Here is a 13,610-nt window from a genome sequence, read left to right as displayed (position 1 = left end):
TCTCATCAATTAGCAATTGTAATGTATTATAATTGTAATGTTGTTTTGTGTGCTATGACCTTCTGAGATAGCCTAAAACACTTTGATGTATGTGGATTCAGCAGTATATTGTCCTATGATGCTAATGCAATTTCTGTTTTTCAAAAGTCATCTCAAAATGACTATGAGGGGACCTTGGTGCCCTCTGAGCTTGCTTGTTTGCTTACAGACATTTCATTACCGAAACTAGATAACATCATCAGTGCTATTAAGAAGTGCAGTTTGCGTTCAGTTTATAGTCTGATGGCTTGCCCTGTCAGTGTTAGTGGGGGTGATCTTAGAGATTCTTTCATTGTCCTGTTTACTGTTGGCTTCTTTGGTAGTTTCTTGATTGGGGTATTGTTTACTTCATTGTTGGTCTGATGTTAATCTTGGAGTTAATACTACGTGGGCTATTGCAGGGTTTGGTGCTGTTCTGTGCTCCTATTCAAAATCTACATGAGGCCATTGGTGAGCTCATCTGTCACCATGGGGTGAAGTATCATCACTAAGCTGATGATACCCAATTACGCCTTGGCAAATTAAGTAATGCTATCAATGTCCTATCCCAGTGCCTGGAGGTGGTGAGGGTCCAGATGGGGGAAAATAATCTTTAGCTGAACTCTGGCAAGACCAAATGGCTTTGGATCTGTAGCCTGCCAGTTCTAAAACCATGCTATCTTTGATGCCAGATGGGTTTGCAATGCTCCAAGCAAGTTCAATGCAGAATTTGGGGATCTTCCTAGATTCATGACTCCTGCTGAAAGAACATGTGGCCATTATGTCTAGAAGAGCCTTTGCATAGCTTTGTATCATGAACCAGTTGTACCCATTCCCTGGTCACTCATGCCCTAGTCACCTCCTGATTGTATCACTGCAATGAGCTCTACATGGGGCTGCCCTTAAAGCTTCAGCCAGCAAAATGCAGCACCATACATGTGTCTTTAGAACAACATGTTATATCTCTACTCTGTGAACTGCATTGGCTGCCAATTTGCTTCAATTCAAGGTGGTCATTTTAGCCTTTAAAGCTCTTTGTGGCATGGTGCTGGGGCTGAGTTATTTGAAGGACCACCTCTTCCCAACTATATCTTCCCATTCCATATGATCTGGCAGAATTCAGCTTGGAAGCTACTCTGGCCTGGTCCCACGAGGCCAGCTTTTTTTGACATGGTAGTCTCATTATGAACATCTCACTCTCCCCTAGAATGTTCCATTACTGTTGATTCTTTGGAAGTCCTTCAAAATCTAATTATGCCATCAGGCCTTGGTACCCCAGGGAATTAGCAAGGTACTCAGGTTGTTGGTTTTTGTTATTGTTAACGTATGTTCCCCTGTGTTAGCCTTTGTTATTTTTAATTTTTTGATAATACTTGTTTTTTATGTTGTTTTATAGCCTTGTTGTACATTGCCCAAATCATTTTTTGTGAGATGAGTAGGCACATAAATTTGATGAATAGATACATACATACATAAATAATTCTTAAAAACTATGGTGGGAAAAAATGGAGATTTACATTACACTGATTTACAAGGCAACCCACAATTCCAAGAGTGATTTAGTCAACATTAGTTGTTCTACCACAGAGTTTCAGGATAGATATTGTGTGAGTACAGAGACCCTTAATTTTTCCATTGGTCCTGTTTCATTGTCAGAGTCTCATTCTGAGCAAATACTTGATTTTTTAAAATTTACTCATACATCAAGTCCTAATGTACTGTATTTATGATACTAGATAAACTCCAAATCTGTAGGGGTACCATCCATTATTTCCCCAGTGCCATATTCATCAAAAATAGAGGTAACCCAGTGAGTTAATCCTATATACTACCACCACAGCTCCTAGCAGTCAGCTTCACTGAATTCAGAAAAAGTCACACCTCTTCCTTAAAAAAACATTCATCCTTTGCATATAACCCATCAACCAAGCCAATAGAAACTTGAAATAAAAGGGGCTATTATCGCTATACCTTTCATTCCTTTCTGTCAGGTTAGAGCATTTTTTTAAAGTTTTTAATAAGTCATAGCTTGAAACCCCCAAACCAGTGGTGGGATTCAAAATTTTTTACTACCAGTTCTGTGGGTGTGGCTTGGTGGGCATTGTGTGGCTTGGTGGGCATGGCAGGGAAGGATAATGTAAAATCCCATTCCCTCCCCACTCCCGGGAGAAGGTTACTGCAAGGTTACTGCAAAATCCCATTCCCTTCCCACACCACTAACCAGCTTTCCAGCTCTGTTCTCCTGTGCAAGACAACAAAAGAAGTCCCAGCCAATCAGCTGGGACTTGGGAGGCAGAGAATAGATGAGGATGGGGCCAGTCAGAGGTGGTATTTTCCAGTTCTCCGAACTACTCAAAATTTCCACTACCGGTTCTCCAGAACTGGTCAGAACTTGCTGAATACCACCTCTGCCCCAAACCATATTATTTAAAATTACTTGTGACCCAAATAGATATTCCATTATTCTATCCTGAAACACATAGATAGAAATTTTTCTCCTCTTAAATAATTCCATTCAGAAAACCAACCATGGAAATAATATGTATATCTGCTTTACCCACTTCAAATGATTCCAATCACTGGACCATTGCAGGATAAACTCCAGGGCTGGCACTACAAATGGGATCGATGATAATGATTATCATTATCATTTTATCATTGTTATTTCTACTCTTAAATGGCCTAATATTTCAATATAAGTAGCTTTTTTATATGTTACAAAATTCCAGGATGGAATACATTGAATTTAATAGAAGGTGTGTATTTTGGGCAGATTTGTGAGCATTAAAAAGATGATGATCAGAAAGAAGATAGACATTAAACCTTTCCAAGTCTCTGTAAAGAAATGAGCCTTCATTCTGATAGCTTGATGTTGAAATGTTGCTGTAGCTGCTTGAACTGATTGTCCGAGGTTTTGCCCCTCCCTGCAGCTACTTAAATCTAGCATTACAGTGCAGTTGTCCTCCCTTTTTAATAATAATAATACCATTAATAACTGTTTCCTGTTGGTGGATGGTTGCTCAGGGCAATTCTTATTTTTGTTTTGTAATATTTGCAGTTTGGGTCCTGCAGTCCTGTCTACACACTGTTACAAGATTAGATGCAGTAGGCTGTTTTTTAAAAAAAATCAAGCGGCTGGGTAATTCTGTCCATTTCATCTGCAATTTTAGTATGGTGCTGTGGGAACTGATCTGTGTAAATAAAGGATTATCATAGCTTCAGTGTACTGAAAATGACATGGGGGCACTCTCTTTTAGCCTATGTCTGCCGAAGGTAAGAGAGAGAGAAAAATTACCCCTTTTTTGTTGGAAACAGATCCCAGATTGGAAGAATAGTATCTAGTGTTTTCATTTTTGTTTTGCTAAAAAAGAGTTGGTTAAACAGAGTTGATTTTATAGACTGCTATTGTTACTATAGAAAAGTTGTTGCTGTACTATTTTCCACATTAGCTGCTAGGAAACGTGTGAGATTCTATTATAGGTTTCTTCTAATAAGCCAATATTATTTCTAAACACTGCAAATGTCTATGTTAAAATATAATATGCCCTGAATGTTTTCAGTTTAGCTTGATGACATCAACCATTTTCATTTAATATGAATGCTGCTGCAAAACATGATGTTTTCCTAAGAATAATCAGTCTCAGATTAAGAGTGGATAATCCTCTGTACAAGTGAATAAACCTGAGAAGAGTGATAACAGACAGCTAATAACTATTCAATGTTTACTTTGCCCATTTTTCTTTGTTATATTGAGTATCTCTTATTCACTTTTTCTCATCAGCAAACAATATTATATACCAGTAGAGAAGCTCTGCTTTGCTTGAAATGTAACCTTTACTGAATTGTTCTGTGTGTCTGGCCTTGTAGCATAGAAGAAAAAGGTTATTACAGTAATCCTCCAGTTGGACATTTATAGGGGATAAAAATGATACTTTGGAGAATATTGGAGCATATAAATTCCATGTTGCCCCAAATTCTGTAAATTGTATTTTAATTACTTTAAGTCCAGTTGTAAAGGTTATGCAGATAGCTATTCCTCCTCCTTAATTTTACAGTTATTCCTGTTATATATTAAAATAGACAGGAAATATGTGTGTTCCTTCACGTGTTTCATTTCTTATGTAACTGTGTAAGTAGAAGAAACAGTTTGGATTGGGTCCAGATTTAGTCATGGAAGATCCACTGAAATGACTGGACAAGTCATTTTTAAATTAAGCCATAATTAAATTAAGGCTCATTGATTTTGCTAGGTCTCCTTTAAATATGATTATGTTTCAGTCAAGCTTTTCAGGCAAAGCACAACATATGGGGCACATTATTTTCCACTTGGAGAAAACTACTGTACAACTCTTAACTTTTGTATCAACATTATTTTACCACCATTTATTCCAGTAAGGTATCCCTTTGAAAACTCACAAAAATGTATGCGTGATGTAGCATCATATGTGCATGAATTCATGCTACATAAAGAATCAATGTTGTTGTACACTAGAATGACAGGTCCTGATGAGTATGCTGTGCAAACTTAATAGCAAACCAGTTAGATGATATCCTGATTCATAATGATAATTAGGACTTTCTAACTTCCATTTTAAGTTAATTCCAAGGTTATTTTCACATATACAGTTACCAGGTCAGTTTTAATTTTTTATACTTAGTTTTAAGCTGTTGTAAGCCACCCAGAGTCTTGTGGCAGAGAGATGGCTGGCAGATAAATTTAATAAATAAACAAATAATGTCGTACGCTGATGTTTACATATTACTATCTGATAATAGTTCTCTGCATCCTACTTTTCCCTTTTTCAACCTTTCAATAGTTGCCTTCCTTCAACTATTTAGCACATCACAAATTCTCCTGGATTTCTCAAACATAAAGGCTCAGGCATATCAGTTGCAAGTTAACTACCCAGCTTCTTCATCTCTTCATGATTAGAAAAATAAGTTATTTCATGCATACTTCTTTAATTTGAATAGACTGGTTGCAACAGAACTGTATTTTTTTCTCAAGAAAAGAAAATTATAAGTTTCAGTTGAGAATTGTTTAATTTTATTTAGCTCAGTTAAATACAGAAACTGTTCAAAGATATTTAAGGCAAATAATAAAATCTACTTATTTTAAGCCCTTCTTTTATATTATAGATTACCATCTATGCATTTTACAGATGAAAGACAGATTCATATTAGGCAATGTCTTGAACAAGCCCTTCTGCTGCATGAACATTTGTATATATCTATATGTACTAATGTTCATGGATTTATTATGCACTTGTTATAATTTGCTGTCTTATGAACAGTATACAGTGTATATACAGAATACTAGTATAACTCCTAATATATACTTTGTTATTATACACATATCTGTATGGTTTGTTTGGCTTTGTTTTTGGAGTTAAACATTCAGCTTTCAGCATTCATATGTCCTGGCCCTTTTTCAATTTAAGAGTATAGTTTGGGAGATCTTATAAGTAAAAAAAATGATCTGCAAATCAAAGAATCTAGTTCAGCATGTTGTATTACTGGATGCTGTGACAGAATTATTGTTATGATTATGTTTATAAAATGCCCGCCCAAATTGTGGCACATAATTGATTATGGGACATAAATTAAACATAATTAAATATCAAAATGGTAGTAATGGATTACAAAAATGCATTTGCTTGATCTGAAAGGAATTCTGTCATGTTTTCAGGACAAAAATTCTAAATTCTCTCATTGATTACACATGGTATTTCACAGTCCGAAAATATTTAAGTCATTTCTTTACAAGAGTACGTATGAGCTATTTTTTTCTTTTGGTTGAAATCAACCCATTATTTAAGTTGAAAGAAAAGGTAGAATGATGTGTATTTCCAATAATACACAGATAATTTCAAAATTATAAAATAAACTGTTCTCTATTCGAGGCTGTTTACCTTTTCTAACTACTTCTAAATAAACATAATCAAATTATGACATATAAACTTATCATAACAGTATCAATGTTTGAAAAGAAGGCAGCAGATAAGGATACAAAGGAAAAAAGAAAGAAAATTTCTATTTTAAATAAATGTACAGGTAGTCATCAACTTATGACCACAATTGGGACTGTAATTTTCATTGCTAAGCAAAGAGGTTGTTAAGTGAGTCACACCCAATTTCATGGTTTTGCTTTTTTTTGCTGTAGTCATTAAGCAAATCACTATGGTCATTAAATGAATCATTAATTGAATTTTTATTTTTCCATTGACTTTGCTTGTTGGAAGCTAAGCGAGAAGGTCACAAATAGCAGGCACGTAACATTGGGACCCTTGAACTATCATAAATACATGCCAGTTGCCAAGTGCCCAAATTGTGATCAAATGACTTAGGGACACACAATAGTTGGAAGTGTAGGACCAGTTGTGTTTTTTCAGCATCGTTGTAACTTTGAATGGTTGCTAAATGAATGGTTATAAATCGAGGACAACCTGTATACTTGGTAACCAGAGCCATTATACAGAGCCACTTTTTCTCCAGTCTTTAGCCCATCAACTTTCCTTAGTCTTTCTTTGAATGAATGTAATTTTATCTCCAGTTACTTTTTCATTGAAGGGACAAGGGCAGTGATGGCTAACCTTTTTGTCATCGCGTGCCGAAAGTGTGCGCATGCGTGCAGGTGCATGTGTGCATGGACCCATAATGCAATGCATGTGCGACCCCCTCTCCCTGCGCATGTGTGTGCGACCCCCCTGTGCACCATACACCTCCACGCATGTGTGTGTGAGACTCCCTGCATGTGCCGCACACCTCTGTACATGCGAGCACTTTTCCCACACGCGCCCGGCCCCCTGTGCATGCACGGCAGTTACCAGACAATCAGCTGGCTGGCAGGAGGTGCACGTGCATGCGCAGTAGATCTGTTCCAGGCGACGGCTCGCGTTCCAGCTGAAATGGCTCTGTGTGCCACTTCTGGCACGCGTGTCATAGGTTCGCTATCATGTGATTAGGGGTAAATATTATTAACAGGTAGTCTGTTTTTATAATGTTTTCTGTCTGAAGTGTGGCTTTGCTCAAGGCTGTAATAGGGTTCAATTAGTTTCTCTCCCCCAGATGAATGAAATAGCCCTCAGAAGGATTAGGGTACATGAAATGCAACCTTTTTTTTTTTTCTGGCCGAAAGACTCAGCTCATTTAAAACCTGTCTCTAGAAACTTTTGACATTGGCTTCAGATGAGATTAGCTCTTAGCCACTAACTTGTTATTCCCTGCCATTTCTTTCCCAAAGAAAATGAAGCAGCTAAAACTGTGGTTTCATGGATAAAAGAACAGCCACTGATGAGAAAGAGAAGGATAAAACTTACCCTTGTAGAAGGCTCAAGTAATACTATGACCTTTATCAGATTGTATGGATTGTATAGCTTCTGCTGCATTCTATACTGCAAATGAATAAGGTAAGCTAGAGGACAAAGCAGTGCTCCTCCTCTGCTTTTCTATATTAAGAATCTTTTCAGAAGGCTTAATCCTTGCGATTCCCTGGAGCCTTTTCAAGCATTTGACAGGTAATCTGAAGTTTTATTTTGTTTTGGGATGAGTTCATTTTTCTTCCTGAAGACAATAATTCAAAAATATTTTGTTTGGAGATCAGCTAACTTTAACCACTAAATGTTTGGTTTTCTTACCTGTATGAATGTATATTTACTGTATTTCAAGTTAAGGTAATTATTTACAAACAATTCCTAACTCTAGAAAAGAGTACAATTATCCTGGAGTCTGAAAACATGAACCAATGAAACAAGCTAATCACATGGAGACCTCACTATCATAGCAATGGACCAGTATTTTCCCATTCTCAGTAACAGATTCTTCTTCTGCACATTAAAGTGTTATATTTCTTCTTTTATTTTTATTTCTCTTTATTTTCTGTAGTGAAGTCTCAGCTGAATAAAAAATAAATAGTTAATAAAGAATAGTTGGAGCAAGCAAATTATGACAGCTATTGACCAATTTAGGTCAAGTTTGAAAGATGTTTCCAATTTTGCTAGTTTTTCTAGTTATGTCTTTCCTTTATATCTTACAGAGTCATTTGTCAGTCTATGCCTAAAGGTACCTAATCCTCTAGAATTAATTTTCAGGGAACAGAATTAGAGAATTTCTACTAATGGGAATTCTGTGCTCTTTCGTTTGTAGGATATAAGATATAATCATGGTCAGTAATTTATTAACTCTAAGTAATACATTTATTCTAAAGAAACAGTATTAAGATGTTTGTTTGAAATCATATTTGTAAAGTTTAAAATATTTCTGAACTTCTACACATATCAAATTTATTTTTTTTAACTAAAAAGTGTTTATTCCAGTCAAATAAACTTCTATATTAATATGAAAAACTATTTCTGAATAAAGAACATTGTGATAACAACCATTATTTTTTTTAAAAAATATACTCAATAAACATATTGTCTATTTTGACAAAATAAAATATCTGTAATTAGAATGTACAATCTTCTAAGAAGGAAAATTATCACTGTATTTTTTAAATCAATATTGAAAATGTTACCAATTTTATCAAATCAATATAAAAGATTCTACTAGATGTTAAGGTAAGAGGAAGGGTTTTGCAATCTTAAAACTGACAAACATGATATATACATGGTTGATGTATCACTGCCTACTCTTAATAAATAAAAGCCCTTGAGTGGAGCTTGACTCTTGAGGACTACTTAGACTTGTAATATTATGAAAACACATTTTACCAGAATCCCTTCTCAGTGATATGTTGTAACCTGCATCTCATAACTTGGCATATACATTTGAGAGTCTCACAATGATTGTTGTGTCTTCCAAGGATGAAGTGGGAAAGCTAAATTGTTGGAAGTGGAAAACAGGTGCATATGATTAAAAAATGATATTTGGTAAAGATGAAGTCAACATTTCACTTTTCAGACACTACAGTGAACAGTGAAAGAAAGGAGAGGAGACATTATGAATAGAACATATTGTAATATTCATTACTGTATGCCTTTTATATTTAAATAAAATTAATATAAAAATTAATGTAGAATGTGTCATATACATTGTATTTTCATGGAAAACAGAAAAAAAGAGATTATGAAGTCTGTAACTTAAATCAGATTTTATTTGAATGTTTATAAGAAGTATTTTCAGCGAGTCCAATTCTTGGGAATGTGTGTTTGTGTGTGTGTACAAAATCATTAACGTAGCTATTCATATGAAAGCTTCATAAAGTTGTACCCCATGCAAAATGTTTTCAGATGACTTAAATATATATATTATGCGTTATGGTTTGAGTTTCTGGCTGTTGGAAAATTGCTATAAGCAAAGAATAGAACAATTACAATAGAAACACATGCTGTCCAACGGTACAATTACAAAGGTGATGATTGCCAATATACAAGACTTGGAGAGTGATATGGTACATATCTTTCATTCATCATTAGTGAAATAACATTTCATTTAAGGAAACAAAACAATAGCTAGTAATGTAAACATAATGATTCAGAACCTGAACAGTTGTATCCTGGAAATGTGTTCGCACAAGGTTCCTTGATTATTTTTACCAGTGGATTGCTTGTTGTGCCTCACCATTGTTTCTGAAGAAAATATATTAGTTCTATAACAGTAAGAAACAATGTTGATATGTTGTAATAATTATTAAAATGTATTAATTGTTATCCAAATCAGTCAAGATAAAAAAGAATCTCAATAACAGACTATTTTTAAAAATAAAATCCAGGATTAATGTATTTTCCTCCACTGCACCCAAGTACAAATTAAAAAGTATCTTCTAATATGAGGCTAGTGTAATATAATTTTTTATTTGAGTTAATGATCTCACTGGGAAATTTAGGCTTCTGCACCTGCCCCAGAAACAAATGAGAGAGAATCAGAGCTTATTTCTTTGAATTTCAGGGAAACTGTTCCTTTGCTAAATGTACATTTTCATTTTAAATTTAGATAAATCTATAAAGTTAGTAATTTTTAAAAACCTTTATAGGATACATACAGTTCTTTGATTGGGAGGTCTCACATTCAGCATCTAGCACTGAAAAATATAGTGGATTATTGAGTTATTGTCTGAAGCCTTTAAAAACTAAATCCTTACTGCAGATTTAATTTATTTGACCATTTATTATACATGCATAACTCTGGGCAGATAACAGTTAAAATCAGAATAAAAATTGAGTAAAAACAATAGTTTAAAATAATAGAGATAACATAGCTACTGAAAACAAAAGTCTGAAACATATGTTTGTATGAATTTATAAGTTCATACATACACACATGCACACACATTATATGTAGGAACAAAATAAAAAGGTACATACAGTAAAAGTCTTGAAGGAAATTCAACAAAGTTTATATTCTTGTTTTTTTCTGAGCATGTAGCATAAGCATAAGTTCATCCATGAATGTCTGGAAACAACCATTTAATTTTAGAATCAGGAACTTTTTTATGATTAAAGCTGGTTTAACATCTTTACAAGATTCTTAACGTTCTTTTTTCTATTCCTTATTATTTCCTTTCCTGGGACAAACCAATCTGTTATCTTTTTTTCTAGATCATCTCCACCATCCATGGTTTGGAAGACACTGTCTGCAAACACTGCCAATTGTACCTAATTCCTGCTTCTTGCCCTCTGATGAACTCCTCTAAATTTCTGTATTCCATGGTGCATTTTTATGATGTAAAATGCATGATGAGGTGTTCTTCACTTGGATAATTTGCAACACCTCTGTGTTTGCCAAAAGAGAAATGCACAGCCCTAAAGTGGATACATCTGGTTTGATCAACTGAAGAAAGCAACCTGGACTTTTTCTCAAAGGTAAGATCAAGCTATGACAATTAACAAACTATGAAAATAAATTTGTCATGATTTCAAATCAATGGCTGGGTAAGACTAAATCATATTAGTTAAATAATCTTCATGTCTCTTACAATATCAAAACAAAAATTCTGTTGCATGACCATTTTAACACGTTTTCTGGGGTCCGGTAGACAGAATAATATTTTATGATGAATTAATTTCATTGTTAAGCATTAATTTTTACATTTCTGCAATTCTGGGCCTAATTTCCAAAATTGTATATTGCAAGACTTTATTTTGAGTTCAGATATGTAACTAAGGCTAACCTTCATTTTGTTTAATTCCTTATAATATTGAATTGCTGGTTTTGCTTCAAGTACTCCATCTCTTAAGGATTCTAGAATTTCAGGCACTTCTGGATTTCCTAAAGCATCTGGACTACACTGCTTCTTCAATCGGTCAGAATGGTTTTTCAGTTCTGTTTCCCTTCAGCTTTCCAAGAGTTACAGATGTTATATTATGCATGCCCCAGTGTATATTTACATGACTTCCACCACCACCTGTATTAGAAGGAGAAAGAAATCTCTTTTATGTTAATACAGTTTATGTGCAATGTCAGGAGTGTCAAACTCAAGGCCCACTGCTGGATCCATTCCATGGGGTGCTTAGATCTGGCCTGTGAGGCCACCCTGGAAACAGTGAAGGATCAGCCCGCTGTACCTCTGCCAGTGAAAATGGAGCTCAGGAGGGCCATGCACAGCTCCCCTCGAGTTCCATTTCCACTGGCAGAGGGCTGCAGGAGGCCACTGCAGCTGAAAACGGGTGTTGAACTGGCCATGCCCCCTGGCCACACCCTCCCTGGGCCCCTGAGGTCAGACACAATCCTGATGCAGCCCTCAATTAAATCGAGTTTGATGTCCCTGTCCTTTGTAGTACTTTCAGTTAATACTAATCATTAAGAAGCACTGTGTGGCCAGTTTTGTCCTATTTGGGATTCATCAGAGATGATACTGAGATATGGTTCTAGGAGGTTCAAATTTTCTACTATGAATTGAACTCATAGTCCTTTGCAGTTTAGACTAGACACAGGTCATTAATGTAAGGAACTATTTATCTAGCTCAGAGAATTGCAGAATTTGGGGTTTGTTTGAATAGTCTATACAACTACCTTTCCTAGTGAACAGGCAAATCTGAGACATTGTTTCCATTTCAACTGTTTCCCAAGAAAGTAATTGTTTGCTGTTCAGTTACAGGTGCCTCCAATTTGTAAAACTGTTTATAAATAATTAGAAAGAGTCTTGCCTTAGTACATAACTGACTCTCATTGACCTAAATTTAAGCTATAAACATGTTGCTTTTGTTGCTTCAAACAATAAACAAACTTTCTACCTTTCTCTCCTGATTTCCAAAAGTTTTCATTTATGTTTTTGAAAGAATGTTAAAATTGGTCTAAATGTAGTAGCTACATTTAACTTTAGCTATTATAAATATTTGGCATGAATCATATGTGGGGTAGGTAGCAATTTTTCATCTGTATAAAATTAAAGTCTCCTTTTATCTTTTTCTTTTTTTATTGAGTTGATAGCAAGAGTAGATTTGAGAATAAATGTTTCAAATGCATCCCAGAGATTTCATATTGTAGGAACAAATTTCCTGGCAGGATTACCTCTTGTTCTTGAAATGTAAGCATGCAACATCTCAAGTTTAAAAACAGCTGGCAATAAAAAGATTTCTTGAATGCCTTCTTCCTTGTAAATTAGCAAAGGCTTTTGTTTCTCTGCATCTAGAGGTAATTCGATTATTTTAAGTTGTTTCTGGTAATATGCCTGTACAGTTTAAATAGTTGAGTTTGCAGGCTTATTATGAGTTCATCATGAACTTGCTCTTTTTTCCTAAGATCTTAATTGTCATTTCATGAGAAAAAAGTAATAATTCTCTTCCACGCTTACAAATAGTTATTAAATTGAAGAACTTGAGATCTCATAATTTTAAGATTGCCATGGATCCCAGATATGCCATTTTAAGAACTTGTCAATTTATTTTCCATCTGTTTAGAGATTCACTGAAATTTCATTATTAACTCAGAGCACATTATTTCTTGTTGCTGGAATAGGAGTATATCAATGTTCAATGTAGCTCTAATTTGGCAGATAAAGGAATTATCCCCTACAATCCTTCTTTCCTCCAAAGTTGCTGTCTTGTGCAGTATGCAAGATTTGGGGATATAGCATCATAACCCAATGTATAGTTATACATGCCAGGTATATATGTAAACCGTGGGCTGTACTGGATATTTAAACAGTATCTTGACCCAATATATGGATCTGGTAAAATAAAAGAGATTGCGGTTTGTTGGTCAATTGCTAAAGTTTATCCATTTACTGTATAAATTCCAGAGACTCTAGGCCCATGATGGTGAACCTATGGCATGCGTGCCAGAAGTGGCACACAGAGCCACTTCTGCCGGCACATGAGAGGTCACCTGGAAGAGCCCCACTGCACATGAATGCATGCCCCCCGCCAGTCAGTTGATATCTGCTGCACACACGCGTGGAGAGACATGCATGTGGGAGATGTGCATGCATGCACAGAGGGGGAGGGTTGAATGCCCATGTGCAGAGGTGCACGTTGCATGCGCAGGGGGTCACATGCACATGCTCAGGGGATGGGGGAGTCACGCGTGCATTGCATCATGAGTGGAGGCATGCAAGCACACACACGTGCACGCACTTTTAGCACACAATGTGGAAAAGGTTAGCCATCACTGCTCTAGGCAGCATGCGGAATCAAACATGATATAACTCATAT

General features: G+C 35.5%; 1 protein-coding gene across 13 annotated transcripts in view; it reads left to right on the top strand.

The window, feature by feature from the left end:
- Positions 1-13,610, top strand: part of CHRM3 (cholinergic receptor muscarinic 3) — a 260,500-nt gene that overhangs the window by 152,526 nt on the left and 94,364 nt on the right. For 12 of the 13 annotated variants that reach the window (XM_026705231.2, XM_087937102.1, XM_087937087.1 and 9 more), the window contains one exon: positions 10,557-10,820. The gene's annotated coding sequence lies outside the window, so the exon portion shown is untranslated. Of the gene's footprint in view, positions 1-7,261; positions 7,428-10,556; positions 10,821-13,610 lie in introns of all 13 variants that reach the window. The other variant, XM_087937089.1, reaches the window with a different exon arrangement.

Source organism: Pseudonaja textilis, chromosome 1 (genome assembly GCF_049901715.1).
Source record: "Pseudonaja textilis isolate UNSWEBS1 chromosome 1, rPseTex1.2, whole genome shotgun sequence".
Taxonomy (NCBI): domain Eukaryota; kingdom Metazoa; phylum Chordata; class Lepidosauria; order Squamata; family Elapidae; genus Pseudonaja; species Pseudonaja textilis.
Note: the sequence above shows the minus strand (reverse complement) of the source record. Positions and strands in the feature narration are given on the sequence as shown.